The sequence below is a fragment of the Hipposideros armiger genome, unplaced genomic scaffold, assembly GCF_001890085.2.
Source record: "Hipposideros armiger isolate ML-2016 unplaced genomic scaffold, ASM189008v1 scaffold_152, whole genome shotgun sequence".
NCBI classification, from domain to species: domain Eukaryota; kingdom Metazoa; phylum Chordata; class Mammalia; order Chiroptera; family Hipposideridae; genus Hipposideros; species Hipposideros armiger.
This window is the reverse complement of record NW_017731502.1, coordinates 2056942-2075047: the sequence shown is the minus strand read 5'-3', so window position 1 is coordinate 2075047 and position 18106 is coordinate 2056942. Positions and strand designations below refer to the sequence as shown.

The 18106-nt window shown below is 44.9% G+C and overlaps 1 long non-coding RNA gene across 1 annotated transcript; it reads left to right on the top strand.

The window, feature by feature from the left end:
* Nucleotides 1–1805: 1805 nt before the first annotated feature.
* LOC109387271 (uncharacterized) lies at nt 1806–17429 on the top strand. Its single transcript, XR_002124953.1, has 3 exons — nt 1806–1922; nt 11662–11805; nt 16069–17429. It is a non-coding gene; the product is annotated as an uncharacterized LOC109387271 (long non-coding RNA).
* The last annotated feature ends 677 nt before the right edge of the window (nt 17430–18106 follow it).

Below are 18106 nucleotides of genomic sequence, written 5' to 3'. Positions count from 1 at the left end.
GACCACTTAACCAAAATTATCAAAGCTATTACGATGACTTCACAATTCATCTTCAAGTCCTTAGTCTTGCCCTCTTCAATCCACTCCCACAATGCTGCCAGAACATTCTTTCTGGAATAAAAATCTGGCTGGGATATCTAGTATCCAAGGATGGCTTCAGACGGTTCCACGTGCCACCCCTCCCACCAGAGATGCCCCCTCCCTGTGAATCTGGGCTGTGCTTACTGCTACTCTGACCAGTGCAGTATAGAGGAAATGACATGCTGGGGCTTCCAAGTCCAGGAATTAGGAGGCCTGGTAACTTCCGGGCCACCACGAAGAGCAGGCTACTCTGCTAGAGAAAGCGGTCATGGGGAAAGGCCCAGAAGCCACATGAAAAAACACCAAGGTGCTAGACAGCCAGCCCCAAGCCACAGCCCCAGCCACCCCCTCACTGCTACTGCATGAGAGACCCCAAGCCAGACCACCCACCTGAGCCCAGCCAACCCATGGAATCATAAGATATAATAAAACTATGTTTGTTTAGCTGGTAAGTTTGGGGCGGTTTGTTACGCAGCAAAAGATACCTGACACTGACCATGGATCTCCATAACCAAATGTCCATAACCTTCATGAGTTGTGTGACTTGGGCAAGTTACCTAATTTCTCTGTGCACCATTCTTCCCAGCTGTAAGATAATAATAGTACTTTCTTCAAAGGATTGCTGTGCAGGTTACGAAATAATATATGTAAGACACTTGGAAAAGTATCTGATGTCTAGTAAATGCTCAATATGTTAACCATCATCATCCTCACCCTGCCTCTAGCCTCCTCCCCAGCCACTCCCCATGTGCATTCTGGGGTACCAGCATACTAAAATACTTTTTTCCCCAACATGTCACACTTCAAAACTCTTTACCTTTGTACATTCCATTCCTCCTGCCTGGAATGTCCTTCACACACCTTGTCTGCCTGGAAAATTGCCATGTCCTTCTGTGAAGCTTTCTTAGATCTCCCCGGTCAGTGCAGTGTCTGCCTGTGCTCCCAAGAGCAGATAGTTCTTATCTCCGTGGAGGGACTTCCCATACATTGCTGCCTGTGTGGCCCTGTCTGTCTTCCCAGCTAGACTCAGTCCTTTAAGGACAGAGCCCGTGCTTGCTTGATTCACGTGCCAACAGAGCACAGCTCATAGCAAGCTCTTAATACATGTTTCTAGAAGGGAAGAAGCCTGCTTTTAGAGCACTGGTTCTCAACAGGCATGGGGAACAGGGAGAGGAGCAATTTTGTCCTCCAGGAGACATTTGGCAATGCCTGGGGACATTTTTGGTTGTCACACAATGGGGGAAGTGCTACTGGCATCTAGTGGGTAGAGGCCAAAGGTGCTGCTAAACATGGAACAATGCACAGGACAGCTTCCACAGCAAGGAATTATCCAGCCCCAAATGCCAGTAGTGCTGAGGCCGAGAAACTGTTTCAGAGCATCATCACATACACTGTCAGCAGAGGGCCAACGACTGGATGCACCCATGCTCAGTAGCCTGAATGTAGAGCTCCCCTCCGCGCCCCCGCTCAGCCCTCTTCTCAGCACTTCCAGATGCTGAGAGTACCAGGAAGGGTACTGAGGACGAGTAAGGGATTAAACTGGTCACCTTACTTCCTGCTCAATGTGATCCTGATCATGACTCTTCCCTCATTGGGTTCCTATTTTCCACATCCTATGGTCCCTCCCAGCCCTGACTGACATTCTATGACTCTGCAATGACAGATTGCTGCCTGCTGTTTCTTTCTTGGCTAAAAGGTGTCAATGCTGCACAGGCCTTCTCAAGTGCCAAGAGAGGAAAAATCCCAGATAGGCTGGCCTGAATCACTGAGAGTTTCTGTAACATCCTGGACCGCTCAGAACTCAGGTGAACTGAGGAGACACCAGCACCCCGCTTGCCCAGGTAGGAGGCCTGCAGATTGCAGAAGAAACAGGGTGGGGGAAGGTGGCCCGAGAAGCCTGCCTGGCTAACTCAGCTCTAACCTGAAGAGGCCTCTTTGTTGTCGGTCAAAGCATGTTGTGTCTCTTTGCTGGGAAGCAGGGAGGCATCTGTGAAATCTGTTCCTTTGTCCCCCATGATAAGAGTTGTAGGAAACCTCACCTTACAGAAGGATTGCTTCTGTGAGAGAGGTCTTACAGAGGTGTGGGGAGCATAGCTGGTATGAGGGGGTGGAGGGGGTGTTTTGTTTTAGTTGTTTTTATTTGACTTCAAGAGGAGGTCAGACTGGTCAGTAATAAAAGCCTCATCAGACAAGACAGTCTGTCACTTACTACGTGATCGGGGTAAACAACCCAGGCTTGTCTGAGCCTCAACCCTGAGATGCAAACAGTAATAGTATCTATATCATAAGATTGCTCTGTGGATTAAATCAGATAATGAAATCCTAGGTTTAGCATGCTGCATAGCATAACTACAAGTAGGTGGCAGTTATTATCATGAAAGGATGTGATGGGATGAGTGAACAGATGAAGAATATGATGAATCATACTGAAATTCTCACATAAGTGCCTATATCCAGGTAGGATGCTCATGAGTTATAATACTGAGAGCTAACATTTTTATAGTTTTTTTCCTGTGTTTACAACTGTTCCAAGTACTTTACATATATTAACTCAATCCTCACAAAGACCCTGTGTGATAGGTACTTTATTATTCCCATGTTTTACATGGGAAAATGAGACACAGAGATTCGCTAATTGCCCAAGGCACGCTGCTGGTAAGGGAAGGACAAGGGTTTGGCTCCAGGACTCCTGCCCTTGGCAGTATACACACTGCCCCTGAATGACTCAAGAAGGGTAAGAAATGGGATGGGGAGTGGCCTCCCCCAACCTGCCTTGGCCCTCCGCCCTGCTCCCAAACACCTCTCCACCCCCTTATAGCAGAGAGTTACAACTGCCCAGCAGGAAAGCACCTAGCTCTGCCACGAAGGGTCCAGAAGTGGCTGTGGGGAGTGGGCAAAGGCTGCCCCATGGAGGTAGGGAGCAAATGAGATTCAGAATTGGGCAAACTGGGACTCCACCCCAGCACCACCTCGTGACCATGGGTGACTTTCCCAATAAGACAACAGTCTAGGACCTAGACACGCTCAAAATCCCTGCAAGTTCTAGAATGCTAGGTTCTCCTCGGGAGAAAAGGCCAATCAGCTGCTGAGGCCTTGGTCAGACCGCATCCCAGGGAAAGAGCGCCACCTAGCGAGCTATTCCAAGAATGTCCCAGAGCATTGGGGTGGGGCTCGGACCTGAGTGCTGCGGGGTTCCTACTGCTCTCCCCTTACTTAGCTGTGCCATCCCTGGCAAGGTGCTTCAATTCTCTGAATCTCAGAATTCTAATCAGTAAAGTGACACCAAAAAACTAGCAACGATGATAATATAATAACTAACATTTTTCCCGTCACATTTTTTCACCACTTTACTTTGAAACAGTAATGTAATGGGTTGTAAACCAATGTTAATGACAAATCATAGAAGTGATACGCTATTTGTTCTGAGCACTCTGATAAGTTCTGTAACATTGACTCTATTTTTTCTTTATATATTTTTTTTCCCGTCATGTTTTTTTGTTTTGTTTTGATTTTGGTTTGGGGGCATTTTTTTAAATTGTGGTAAGAACGCTTAACATGAGATCTGCTCTCTGAGCAGGTTTTTAAGTGTACAATACAGTATTGTTAACTATATGGCACCGTGTTGTACAGCAGAGCGCTAGAATTTATTCATCTTGCACAACTGAAACTTTATGCCCATTGATTTAACTAACACTTTTCAAGTGTTTATTAAATGATAGGCTGTGTTCTAGTATTATATATATTAACCTATTTAATCCTCCAAATAACCATGTGAGAGAGGTACAAAAAGACTGCACAGCCCTCTACATTAATCTACAAGAGAGTGTACCAATTAGAAGTCTACAATAATGACATTAGTAAGGTGATTTGCATTTGATAAACATGACCCCATTAAATCCACACAACGACCCCTGAGATCGATGCTGTTATCCTCATTTTACAGTAGGGAGACGGAAGACCACTCAGTCAGCACATACTTGCCTGTGTGTGCCCAGCCCTGGGGGTGCATGCGAGCGGGGCGCTCAGGCTCCATATTCTCTTAGAGTCCTCTATCTGGCAATAAAAAGAGACACAGGGAGTGCCCATGGGATGACTATGCGCTGTGGAAAAACCTGGGGGCCATAGGTGCTTCACTCAGTCTGGGAGGGGAGAAATGTCAAAAATGATTACTAAGCCCAGGGTCACATGCTCCCAAGCTTCGTGTATCTGCCTCTTTCTAGGACACAACGCACTATTTACAGACCTGTGTGTCCACCCCCAGCTTCTGCATTAGCATCTGAACTCCTTAAGAATGGCACCCGTGTCTTAATCACCAGCAGAGAGGCTGGCATACAGTGGTTGCTCACAAATACTGTCTGTCCAGTGAAAGCCCCACCACCACACCTTCCATGGCCAAATGCTCTCCCTCCTCTGTTTCCTCAGACCTTCCTCCACTTCCCAATAATCCACAGAAATCAGGACAGTTGCTCCTTAGCCGAGGCCCCAGCCATAATTCACCAATCCAGAGAAGTTACCCAGAGAAGTTACACTAATGTTAAGCATTCCAAGTATAAAAGAATCAAAATGCTGTGCGGGGAAGGAAGGGAGAGGAACAAGTTTCAGACACTTACTTTGTGTTGAGCATTCTACTTAATTATCTTAAATCTCACAACCCTGGAAGGTAGGTAGTAGGTGGCAGGGCTGGGATTTGAACTCAGGCACTCTGGCTCCACACTCTTGTACCGTGTTCCCCATGTTCTGCTGCCCCCGCTCTTTCCTTCAAGCTTCAGCGAGTAGCCAGTGCTATCGACAGCAAGAGGCATGGCTCAAGGCCTGCCATTCAGGCTTCTTGCCCTCCACACTCAGACTTTCCTAGAAGAGTCTTCTAGATTCTTCTGGAAGCTCCATGCTCACTCCCTTACAGCCACAAAGCGTCTTTCAAGGGTTTCCCATTTCTAGTGTCTAGCCCCTTGTTCTTGAAGAAACTCTTAAGGATGCAGGGGTTCAAGTGCAGTCCACTTGGTTGAACAAACTAATGAAACTGGCACCTGAAAGATACTATTTCCACCTGCTCCCCTGGGGAAAAAACTCACTGAGGATGACAATAGCAGCAACAACAGTATGATACGCATTATATCCTTCACTGAGCTTTTCCTTCGTGCTGGCCTTCTGCTAAGCCCTGCTCAAACTATCGCATTTAAAAAAAGAAAAAAAAAGGGCCGGCCGAGTGGTGCGTTTGTTAAGAGCTGGCTTCGGACGCCAGAGGGCCCTGGTTCGGATCCCACATATGAGGGCCAGTGACACTGCCCTCTACAGCTAAGATGCTGAACAACAGCTCAACCTGGAGCTGGGCTGCCATGAGTCGCCAGCGACGGCGTAGGCTGCAGCCCCTGTGGCAGTGGGTTGCCATGGGCTACCGTGTGCAGCCAGCAGCCAGCATGAGCGGCCAGCAGCCACAGTGAGCGGCCGTCCAGAAGCAGGCAGACTGATCTGCCTCGCCCGGGAAGAGCGCAATGATGGTGCCAACTTGGGCCAGTGAAGCAACGTCCTCCACAACTAGACTGAAGAACAAGAGAATAGCAACTTGTCTGTTCCCCTTCCCCCAATTCCCCAGCGCTGTTCCCATCCCCCAATTCCCTAATAAAAAAATCTTTTAAAAAAATTATTTAATCCTTTGGAAGTATGTACTGCTTCATCTACATTAAGTGAGGTTCTTGAGAACAGAGCTCCGTCAGTTTGGGCCTTCCAAGAAGGTGAAGCTAAGACAGAATTAAATATGCAAGAGACTTATTAGGAAAAACACCTAAGAAGGATAAAAAGAAGGAAGGAGCAGGAGGAGGAAGGAAAGCCTCTGACCCTGATGCAGGTCTGACACCTATGGAGAGAGAGGGAAGGAAAAATTGGGTGGGAAGCACCCCAGGCTGCAGGGCCCTGGTACCCTCACTGAGGTCTCAGCATAAACGCTGCAGTGCCGTGAAGGGAGGTTGAAGCTAACTCCACCCCTCACAGGAGGTTCTCTCTTAAAGTTATTACTCTGAGCAGCTCAAACCCATGGCTGCCACAAAAGACTTGGTATTCCCCACTGATTCCCTAGCAACCAGAATAATGCCGAGCACATTGCACTCAATAAATATTTATTGAATCAATCAGTTATTCAAATTAATCCCCTTTGATACATAATAAGACTTAAATGCAGAGTGACTTGCCCAAGGTCACACAACTGGTAAGTAGCCCAGCCCAGCTTTGAGCCCTGGTTTTCTGACTCCAAAGCCCACACACTTAAGGCTACGTTCCTCTGTGCCCTGTCCTTTCCTGCTTCCCTCCGCATCCCTGCACTGAGCACCCAAACATTGCCCAGCTGTCATATCAGGATTTTTTTTCTTGTATTTTTTCAATCACTCATTTAGTCATTCATTCATTCAGCAGATTTTTTCCAGGTACTGCACAGGATACCTGGGTGACATAGACCAATGAAAAAGGTCCCTCCTTTTGAGATGCTCACAACCTGGGGCAGAGAGGCAGTCACATAACAAAGGATTAGTGCACAAAGTGACATGTTAAAATGGCAGGGCACTGCCCAGAGTTAGTCTCAGGGGCTGGATAGCCAAGCAGTGGGGCAGAAGTCCACATAGCCCTAACTAGCTTGTCACTGCCCAGCTCACCACTCTCCAGCCCCCAGCCAGGGTACCAAACTCCTGGAGGGAGTTTAAACCTCTGAATACACAGGCCAGCCAGTGGCAAGCCTGGTAACCATGGTTACACACAATTGAACTCAACAATGTGGAGGGAGATGGCCAGCCCTGGAAACCCACCACACAGCTAGCACCACACAACTTTTTAGGCAACTAAGTATAGGCTACATTTAAGGAAAATATTGAAAGAGGCCTTTAAAAGTCTATCACGTATTACTTGAAAGCCACTTAGGAACTCCTGTTAGAGGTCCTAAACAAAATATGTCAGTGATCAAAATGGCCAAGACCGAAAAAAAAAAAAATCACCTACACAGATGGGGTATGTTTACAAAATAGAAATATGTCCCAAACAGAGAAAACAGGAAAACCTCAGGGGCAGATGTGAAATCAGAGAATCAAAAAATTACTTAATCCTTGTCTAAACTGGAATTTTGTGGGACTGAATGTGCACGTTGACAAAACGGGATTTTTAAAAATCAAGTCACAGCACGATTGTGTTCACTGCATCACACATGCACACTTACTGAGGGGCGACTGACATGTTCCCTAAACTGTTACCAGTAGCGCCCTTTGGATGGTGGAATTTCAAGAGACTTGTAAGCTCTTCTTTACACTTGTCTGTGTATCTGGATATTTTAAAACAAGCATGTATCATTTATAAACTCAAGAAAAAAGTATAATAAAGTTATTTTTACTTTGAAAAATAAAATAATCAGAAAAACACCGGAATGATTCCAAAAGCGGTAGAGAGCAAGGAGATAGAAGAAAGAGGACTGTCCAGCAAAGCCTGTCTAAAAGATTTTTTGCTGAACATTTAACAAAGGAAGCAACTATCACTGAGAGCCAATTGTTAAATGAGACTCAGTGAGTAGATTTCAGGATCATCTCCAGAATGTCTTTAATGACTGTAATACTGTGTGCCTGGCACATAATAGGTGCTCAGCAAATATTTGTTGCATGAATCAATGAATGATGTTGGCAGAATACCAGTTCCACGTAGTTTTATTTTAATACATTTCAAATTCTGGTGAATGGTATTGGTTCACCTGATGAAACCACTAGATTTCATTTCCTTTTCTTTACAGGGTCAGTGGTAACTCCAAAATTCTTACTTAGATGGAGCTTAAAGGCAGCCGTCTAGCTGGGGATTCAGCTTGGGGGCTTGTTTTGAAGCTGTGTTGGCACAGTACCTTAAATAAGACTGAAATTATGCCAATAGTTCATATCAAAGGAAGCAGAGGCTAATGGAAATGATAGGGGACTACAGTTTCCTCGAGTGACTCCTTAGCTCTACCAAAGGACAAAGCTAGTCAGCTAGATCACAGGAATGTGGCGAACATTCATGACTTGGCGTCTCCACTCCAGCCCAATCCCACTGCCCATCAATCACGTACACCCCTGCCCCACTCTTTCAATGGATTTAGAAACCAGGATGCCTGAGCTTCTATAAGTGGCCCCCAGTGAGCCTCGCATCCTGGCATTCAAATCCTTGTATGTAGCCCCCTCCCACACTGACTCTGGGCTTGGCCATATGGCTTGCTTTGGCCATTAGTAGCAGAGCCAAATCAGGACCAGGTTTCCCTTTTCATCACAAAGAACAGGTATTAATAGAAATAAATAGGCATTTCCCAGAATAAAAATGAGTTAATATCAGAGTTGCCCCTGGATCAGAGCTGTGGATCATTTTTATAAAGAAGCAGAAAGGTAAGATGCCCAATCTAATGGCCCCTTTCCTAGCATTCACTCCCCCTACTTCCTGCCAACAGTATCCTTATTTCTTGTCCTCAGCCATGCAGTTTGGGTGGGTGGCCAACCTCTAGCTGCAGAGGTAGATCCTCAACAGTGTAAGCCAATTCATGTATCTGACCTTTGCCCACAGTGATTGGTTTAGGATTGGGTGTGCAACTCAATCAGGGCCAATGCCACTCAAGGAGATGTTTGCTAGTGCTTCTGAGAAGAGAAGCTTCTGCAGGAGTTATTGAAAGAGACACGTCTCTTCCCTAAGATGGTGCGATATAGTGTTATAAGGTCTGGAGCTGCTACAACCAGTTGGTAGCACAAGAAAAGAACTTGGAGCCACCATGTAGAACCTAAGAGTGGAAAATGAATGACAGGTAAGCAGAGGGATGGGTCAAACAGGGTCCTCAGGGACATCATTTGAGGGTTGGCTTAGGCCTTATCTGAAACTAGTGGGAACCCTGGAGTTTGGGGTTATAAGAGGTGATATGTTCCCTTGACTGTTTAAGCTGGTTGCATGGGTTTTCTGTTACTTCAAACCAAAATGTTCCTGAATAGTACAGTGACACTTCCAAGTTTATAAAGGACACCTGACCTTCCAGTTGGTTAATAGCTAATTGTGATAAACTCCAGGAAGATAACTGTGAAAAGGTGGGATATGCAGGAAAGAGGCCAATGACTGTCAATACGTATAAAATACAAGGTAATATATTTAAGGGGAAAAAATCCACTCTCATAAAATGTGAGCTATTAATGACAACTAGGGAAAGAAACCTTGACATTACTGGAAACCAAACTCCTTCTGCAAAGGTCAGCAAACTCCTTCTGCAAAGGATCAGCTAGGAAATATTTGAGCTTTACTAGCTACCCAGCCTGTCGAAACTGCTCAGCTCTGCCAGTCTAGTACAAAGACAGCCATGGGTATACAGAAATGAGTGGGTGTAGCTGCATGCAAATAAAACTTTTTTTGTAGACACTAAAATTTGAATTCCATATAATTTTCACATGTCACAAAATAATATTCTTTCTTTGTTTTGGGGGGGGGGTTTCTAACCATTTAACAATGTAAAACCCTTTTAAAAATTCTTAGCTTGCAGGCTATACAAAAATGGACCACAGGCTGGGTTTGGCCAAAACACCATAGTTTGATCACCCCTGCTATAAAGAGTTTTCTAAAGTTAATGATGCCGGGGCTAAGTGGGAGGTGTGGGGCTTGGGGTGGGAGAGCACCCAAGCACTGACATAACCTACCCTGCTGAAAGGCCAAGAATGTTTTCCATGTGTCAACTCCCTGACGTTGGGATTGAACAGAAAGTAACCATAGCATTCTCCTATTTCTAAAATAATTGACATGAGTGCGAATTCCTCCAATTACTAATGCATAGAGCTACTTCAGTTGGACCTGTCACTGGGAGTTGAGCAAATGTTATATTTTTTGGCTCAAAAAACTGAACACTCTAGTGGTAGACCTGGCCTCCAGCACAGAGCTCAAATGACATCATCGGGGCCGGATTTCTCTCTACTTCTCAGCTCTATCTTCAGCAGGGTTGGCTTCATTCATCCTTAGGCCCTTCAAAGGCCCCCAGCCTCTGCCTGCAGCTTCAGGCTTTCACCTCAGGGTGTCAGACTGGCTGCTGTGCTTCTAGCCCCGTCTTCTCACAGACTTAAGCACCAATGGGAGGAAGGCATCTACCTCTCTACTACCAATCCCTGAAAAGTCTTGGCTACATCATGTGCCCATCCCTAAACCAATCCCCCCTAAGAAAGGACTTGATTGGCCAGGTGGGGATCACGTATTCCAGGCCTGGCGCTGAGCATGGAGCCTCACAGAGATCACATGGCTGAGAGGAGAAAACACAAATCTGGACTGAAACCGGAAAAGGAATGGGTGCTGGAATAGCAAACAATAACCTCTTACGCCAAGTTGAGTTCCATAGCCTGGCCTTGAGTAACACAGCCAAAGAGATAAATAATAGTTCTCGATTGAAGGATGTTTCTATACCTTCTGCCACATTCTATAATATTCAGAAATAAATGGTGAAATCATATCTTTTGTGGTGAAATGAAAGTCAAAGTTGTACAAGATATAGTTAAACTATTAAAACATATGGGGTCCTAAAGGATGATAATGATTTTTCAATATAATTTGCTTTCAGGATTAAAAAAAAAGAAGAAGAATGTAATGCTGTTAACATACACCTTTAAAAGAACAGAAAAAACAGAATAAAATTAGGGAAGGGAAAACAGAGATGAATGTCTATTATCAAAACCCCATTTCAACAGGCTCCAAAGGCTGTCTGAATTCTGCTCTGGTAATGCAATATCGTTCTGTCAAATATTTCATGAAAGTGAGTCACTAGCTAGAGCCAAAAAACACAGGGTGTTTTTAGATGTAGCGATTTGTCCCACATGACTTTTTAAAAAACTGGCTTTTTTCATTGACCCAATATTTTGGTCCATCTGAAGGAAGCCATCAAATATATTTGCTTAGAAGTCAGCTACCCAAGCCATTTCTAAAATTATTAAAGTAACATTTGATTTAATAATTGTTCTGTCTCTTAACTACTCCCTGCTAAGCATCTTAAAGTGGGAGAGGAGGTTAGAGGAAGGTTTTTGTTTTGTTTTGTTTTGTTTTTAAAGCCTGAGAAACTGGGACTTCCCTACATTTCAAAGTACAAAGGCCTATTATTTCAGAAAAGAGCCAGGGAAGCAGAGCGATTCAATTTAGTAGGCCACCGTGTACTTCTCCCTTTCTCCTGCCAAATCTGGGCTCACCCCAGACCCAAGTGGCCAGCACACGGGGGCAGCCCTCTGTGAAAATGTGAAAGCAGTCGAGGAAAAAGAAAAAGCGGCCAGCCTGAAAGCCTGGGGAGCACTCATTATATTTGAATAGAGCCAGTGAAAGGGGCCTTTGCTGAGCGCCTGGGTGGGGCCGCCCCATTCACGCTCCCATTGTAAATTCCATCTGTGTGCTATCATTTCCTGACCCAGAAACCAGGAAATGTTTTGGCCATAAATTTCCCTAGGACCTTGCCTGGCCACAAAAATCATTCCCTCTGAAGTTCACCAGCTCCTTGAGATTTCGTAAAGGTTTAAGATCTCGTTAGCCTATGATCCCCTCCCCCACCTTGTTCTAAAGGGTCTCCTCCCCATCTGCCTTATTTCCTTCCAGGAACTGATCTTCAGTGAAGTGAACTAAAACTGGGATGGTTATGGGGAAAGAAACTCTGGGGGAAGTCAGAAGCTCTCCTGTCCTCGTAGAAGAAGCTCAAAATATCTGGCTGGCCCGAAGCTGATGCTAGTCTAGTGTCAAACGGTAACTTGACTGTGTTTGAGTAAGTCTGAGAAACAGGGTGTAAGGAGAGAAAAGAGAATGATGTAGAGCAGTGTCTCTCAAACTCTGGCATGCATCAGAAAGACCTGGAAAGGTTTCTGATTCAGTAATTCCGGGGTAGGGCCTGAGATGTGCCTTTCTCACAAATGCCCAGTGGCGCTGATGCTGCTGGTCCAGGGGCCATACAGCATGAGAACGCCCGATGTAGCGAGTGGCCATACCAGGCCTCAGACATCATGCAGGACATTAGATATATTCAAAGGCTCAGTAGCATCTGGATTCAGACGCTGTAAACACATTTTGGTGCCTACATACAGACACAGGCTAAATGCTTTCTACGATAGTGGTTATGGCTCTCAATCTACCACACAGTTATATACAAAATAACATTTTTATAATTCAACTTCATTTTCAGCCCCAATTAGACCAGAGCAGCAAAAATGTAAACCCAGTTAATTTGAAGCCTTCCTCCCGCTTTCAGGGAATACATCTAGGTTCTGGGTATTTATGGAGAATCATGGCGGGGGGCAGGTGGTTTACATTCTGGTCCTTGCTGTCATCTGTCCATGTGGCTGTCAACCATCACCTTGTCTGGCCCATAGGCTTCAATCCTCACTGATCATTAGATATGTCTCTCACCCCCAGACTGCATGAATCCTTCCAGCCGGCACCATTTCTGGGTCACACTTAGAAACCCAGAATCTGCCAACCATGTCCTCTCTGTCCCAGGGCTCTACCCAGAAAGCAGGACACAGGGTCCCTCTCTCTGGGACTTACTGTATCTCTACTTTCATCACACCCCCTTTGTCTCTCCTCCTTCCCACCCCGCCCCTCTTCTCTGCCCAGAAGAATCTTTGCCAGTCTGAGGGAGGATCTCTCTCTCTCTCTTCAAACCGCTTGCTCTCACTCATTCTGGCCATGTCCAGGACTCTCAATGTCGCCCCAAGGGCTTTAGGCTTTTGAAAACCAAAGCCAGAAAGATTCCTATTTGTTTTTCCTGCTCTGACATTTCGTTCCCTGACTTAGTGAGCATAGAATGGCCCAGCTACCTGAACGGGGAAAACTACACAAAGGGAAGATGCTTAGAAGGGAGAAAAAAATAAATTAATCTTTTTTTTTTTTTTAAGATTTTATTGGGGAATCGGGGAAGGGGTACAGACAGGTAGACAAATTGCTGTTTTGTTCTTCAGTCTAGTTGTGGAGGACGTCGCTTCACTGGCCCATGTTGGTATTATCATTGTGCTCTTCCCAGGTGAGGCAATCAGTCGCCAGTGTCATTGGTTGGCCGCTCACACTGGCTGCCAGCCACTCACATAGCTCACAGCAGCCCACTGCAGCCCCGCTGCAGCCTACGCTGTCGCCGGTGACTCACAGCAGCCCAGCTCCAGGTTGAGCTGTTGTTCACCATCTTAGCTGTGGAGGGCGCAGCGTCACTGGCCCTCAGTGTGGGATCCGAACCTCGGCCCTGCTGCTCAGAGCTGGCACTCCCAAGCGAGCTCCTAACCAACTGAGCCACTCGGCCGGCCCATAAATTAATCTTTAAAAAACACACATATTAGCACTTTAGAATCATTATCTATTATCTTGTCATATCTACATTCTCCTATTTAATCTTCAAGGCAATCCCGCGAGGTAGATATTATTCTTCCCATTTTACAGAGGAGAAAATCGGGGCTCAGGGAGATGAAAAATCCTTGCCTAAAGTCATATGTGCCAGGTTTTGAACGCAGGGCTTCTGGATCTGAATCCAAGGCTGAATCCACTGTACCTCAGCCTGTTCTCCAAAAAAAAAGAAGGAGAAAAGGAGGCCTGTCAATGAGAAGGCATAGCCCAGAATACTGATCAGCGGATGTGTGTTAGGAAATTACTTGGCCCAAGAGATACTATTAAGCCAAGACGTGGGTAATAATTAGACAGAGTAATAAAATAATCCAAGAGATAGGATGCAGGGGAAGCGAGGGGTTAACAGGTTTGCAAACACCAGAGACTAAGGAGCCAAGATGCCCAAAGTCAAGGCCACAGTTCAAAAAGTAATCATTTCCTGACTATGAGAGACAGGTTAGGAGTCCAGAAAATTAAGACCATAGCCAAAGTGTTCTGTCCCTCAAATGCTGAGCAGACTAGGAATCAGGAACGCAGGGAGTCTTGGGAGTAAGCAAGACATCAGCAGTCAGGAGCTAGATCTTAGACTATGAAAGGGTGTTTTTGCCTTTAAGTTGTCCTGGGAGCCTCAGAGCCCACAAGTTCAGGGGAAACATGATTGTGAGAGTGAAGACACAGCCGAATGGAAAGCCAGGACAAGAACGGCAGAGCAGAGATTAGAGGATATCCTCAGGGCCAAAGGCATGTCATTATGCACAGAGAACATCTGTCGTCTTTGTCCAGCATGCTGTCCTCTGATAACAAAGTCCATCTCATCATTTTGAGGAACAAATTCCCCCAACATCTGTTCATGGATTCAAGAGGGACTGACTATCTACTGGCCAGGCCACAATTCCTTGTCACAGTGATGGGCTCAGGGGTGAGTCCATGACCCAGCAAAGGCCAATCAGCATTGCTATGCCCTGACTGTTTGTGTAACCACCAAATCTATATGCTAAAATCCTAACCCCCATAGATGGTATTAGCAGGTGGGACCTGTAGGAGGTGCTTAGATCATGAGGACGGAGCCTTGGTAAATGGGATTACTGTTTTTGTAAAAGAGACCACACAGAGCTCACTCGCCCCTCCCACCATGTGAAGACACAGCAAGAAGATGCCATTTATGAACCAGGAAGCGAGCCCTCACCAGTTACCACACCAAACCTGCCAGCACCATGATCTTGGACTTCCAGCTACCAGGACTGTAAAAAATAAATTTCTGTTGTTTATAAGCTACCCAGTCTGTGGTATTTTGTTATAGCAGCCCAACTATAGAATAACACAAGCATCAACCTTGGCACTTTTTTGGAGAAAAGAGGCAACTTGGACTACTGGGTTTGCTAAGCCAGTAGAATGTAAGCTTGGAGCCAGTGCTGTCCCTCTGGACTGCCTCCTGGGGAAGGCTTGCCTGAGACTAAAGCCAGCAGAACAGGAAGTAGGGCTAAAATACAGAGGCAGATCAAAAGAGAAAGAAACTGTATTCTAAGAACATTCTTTGAGGCCCGGGATCCTACCAGGACAAATTCATCCCCTTGATCTTCTCAGTTACATGAACCAATAAATTCCCTGTTTCAGTTATCTGTCACTTTCTGAAAGAGTCCTTGCTAATTTACTGTGCATATAAATTTGCACTGAATAATTAAAATATGGACAAAGCACTAACGGCACAACACTATTTTGTAGAATGACACACAAAGACTAAGCCCTAAATATAATTCCCCTCAGCCATTTCTGTCAGAGGTCTTATCTCTGGGTCTTGCCAAATCTCTCACTGACTAAGGAAAGTTGTTTGTAACACCCAACTAAGGGCCTAGAAGTTAGATTTCCAAGGTAATTCACTCCAACCAGTGACTATTTGCTGTGGGTGTGCTGGATAGAAGCCTCTGAACAATGTTAGATCCCAACACTACCAACAAAGAAACTTAATTACAGGCAGGCCGAGTGGCACGCTGGTTAAGAGTTGGTTTGGGAGCGCCAGCTCTGAGCAGCAGGGCCCCAGTTCGGATCCCACATGGGCCAGTGATGCTGCATCCTCTACAGATAAGATGGTGAACAACAGCTCAACCTGGAGCTGGGCTGCAGTGAGTCGCTGGCGACGGTGTAGGCTGCAGTGGGGCTGCAGTGGGCTGCCGTGAGCCGCCATGAGCGGCAATCCAATAACCGTAGAGCCAGTGCCTTAGCCAGGAAGAGCGCTATGATCACAATACCAACATGGGCCAGTGAAGCGACATTCTCCACAACTAGACTGAAGAACAAAACAACAGCAACTTGTCTGTTCCCCTTCCCTGATTCCCCAATGCTGTTCCCCTCCCCCCAATTCCCCAATAAAATTAAAAAAAAAAAACTTAATTACAACCTGTAATTATTCACAGTGCTATGTGAGGCCCACACAAAGAGTGTTGCACAGACACCATCTATGTCCAATATGTGCTTAAATCCGGTGGCTTGAAAATATGTCCTCAAATTATTTGACACTTCTCCCTTTAAAAAGTGGAGTATAATTTACTACCCCTTGAAACTGGGCCAAATTCAGTGACTCATTTCTAAGAAACAGAATGTGGTTGAAGGGGTGCTTTGTAATGGTGTGTACTCTCTCGATTCTAGCCTTTAGAACCGAGGCACCACATTTTGAGGAAGCCCAGGTTCCAGAGAGAGCACACATGAGGATATTCAGACAACAGCCCCAGGAAGGCCTTCAGCCAACAACCAGAATTAACCACTAGACAAGTGAGTGAACAAGCCTTCAGATGACTTCAGCCCAGTCTTCAAGCCTTTCAACTGATATGCCCCGAGGCATGCGGGAGCAAGGACCTCTGTTCTGCTGACTTCTGCCTGAATTCTGGACCCAAAACAACTGTGAGAGCTCATAAATGATTTTTGCCATTTTTAAGCCACTATGTTTTGGGGTAGTTTGTGACACAACAATAGATAATACAAAGTCCAAGAACAAAATCGCAAATGGTTATTAGCTCAAATGCTAATGCTAGCCAACTGATAGTTGTCTGGATAAAGTTGCATCAGGCTGAGCAAGAAAGAGAAGATGGAATTAAATCAGAGATGTCTGCCATGGGCGTGAAAGTGGGAAGTGACGGCACTTGTGGTTTTTATTTGCCAATCCTGGGCTAAGACAACTGACTACACATCCAGAAAAAAAATTGTTCAAAGAGGAAAAGGGAGAAAAAGGCAGGCAGAGCGGGGAGCAGAAAAAGCACTGGACTTGAGGAAGGACATAAGGGTTCAAATTTCAGCTACTTACTTGCTGTGGGAACATAAGCACATTGTTTAACCTCTCTGGGCTTCAGTTTCCTCATCTGCAAAATCACAGAATTGTTGTGGGCTAAATAAAATAAAACCATGATACAAATGTCTGGCAGTAGGTCCTCAACAAATGGGAGTATGGTGGGAGTTCTGGCTCAGCCTAAGTAAACTTTGGGTATGGGGGATGAATTTGAGGTTGATTTCACTTTGAAAAGCAGCATTAAATCATATAATTCAAGGTCTTACTAAAGTTTTAGTTTTCAAAGTACATTCTGTGACATACTAGGCATGTAGGATGTTAAAAGTATGTTCTGTACAATACTGGTTATTTGGGAATCTTAGCAGGTGTTATACAGATAACAAGAGTTTACTTACATACCATTACCAAATGACCCAACAATCCCAATTCCTGGGTATTCACCTCGGAGAAGTTAAAATTTGTGTTCACAAAAAAAATCTGTACATGAATGTTTATAGCAGCTCTATTCATAATCACCAAGGACTGGAAACAACCCAAATATCCTTCAACAGGATAAACAAACTGTGGTACATCCATACCATGGAACACTACTCCACAATAACAAAGGCCTAATTATTGATACATGCAGCAACACATGGATGAGTCTCAAAGGTATTACCCTAGTGAAAGAAGCCAGTCTCAAAGGCTATATAGTATGTAATTCCATTCAGATGACATTCTCATAAAAAAGAAAACTATTGGTGGAGAAAAGTGGTTGCCAGGGGTTGGGGGGGGTTGGGGGATTTGGGGATGTGACTATAAAGGGATAGTACAAGGGAGTTTTGGGGTGTGATGAAATTGTTCTGTATCTTGATTGTGGTGGTGGTTATATGACCCTACAAATGTGTGAAATTTCATAAAATTTTTACCAAAAACAGTTAATTTTACTGTGTATTATTTTTCAAAATACAATGAACAGAAAAATTTATTTACATTTGGGAAATTTTGGGTTAAAGTGAAATAGGGTACTTTACAACAGGGCTTCTCAGAGCATTTAACATGCTTTAATCACATATTTAACTTAGTATGTATTCATTAATTTAATATTTATTTAATCACAAATGAGTATCTGTGATTCTCAAAGATTGGAAGAGAATATACAGCATTTCCCTATCTTATTTGACCAAGGAACCTTCCTTTCTCAGAGCATCTTGGGAGCCTGCTGTTTCCTAGATTCACTCTGGGAAACTCAGATGTGGTAACAGGTATGAGCTGGTGCCTTGATATCTGGGATCAAATGTCAGGTTGTGAGTCAGGTACAGTAATTCCCCCTTATCCATGGTGGATACGTTCCTAGGCCCCTAGTGGGTGCCTGAAACCATAGATAATACGAAGCCCTATATATATAGTTTTTATATATATATA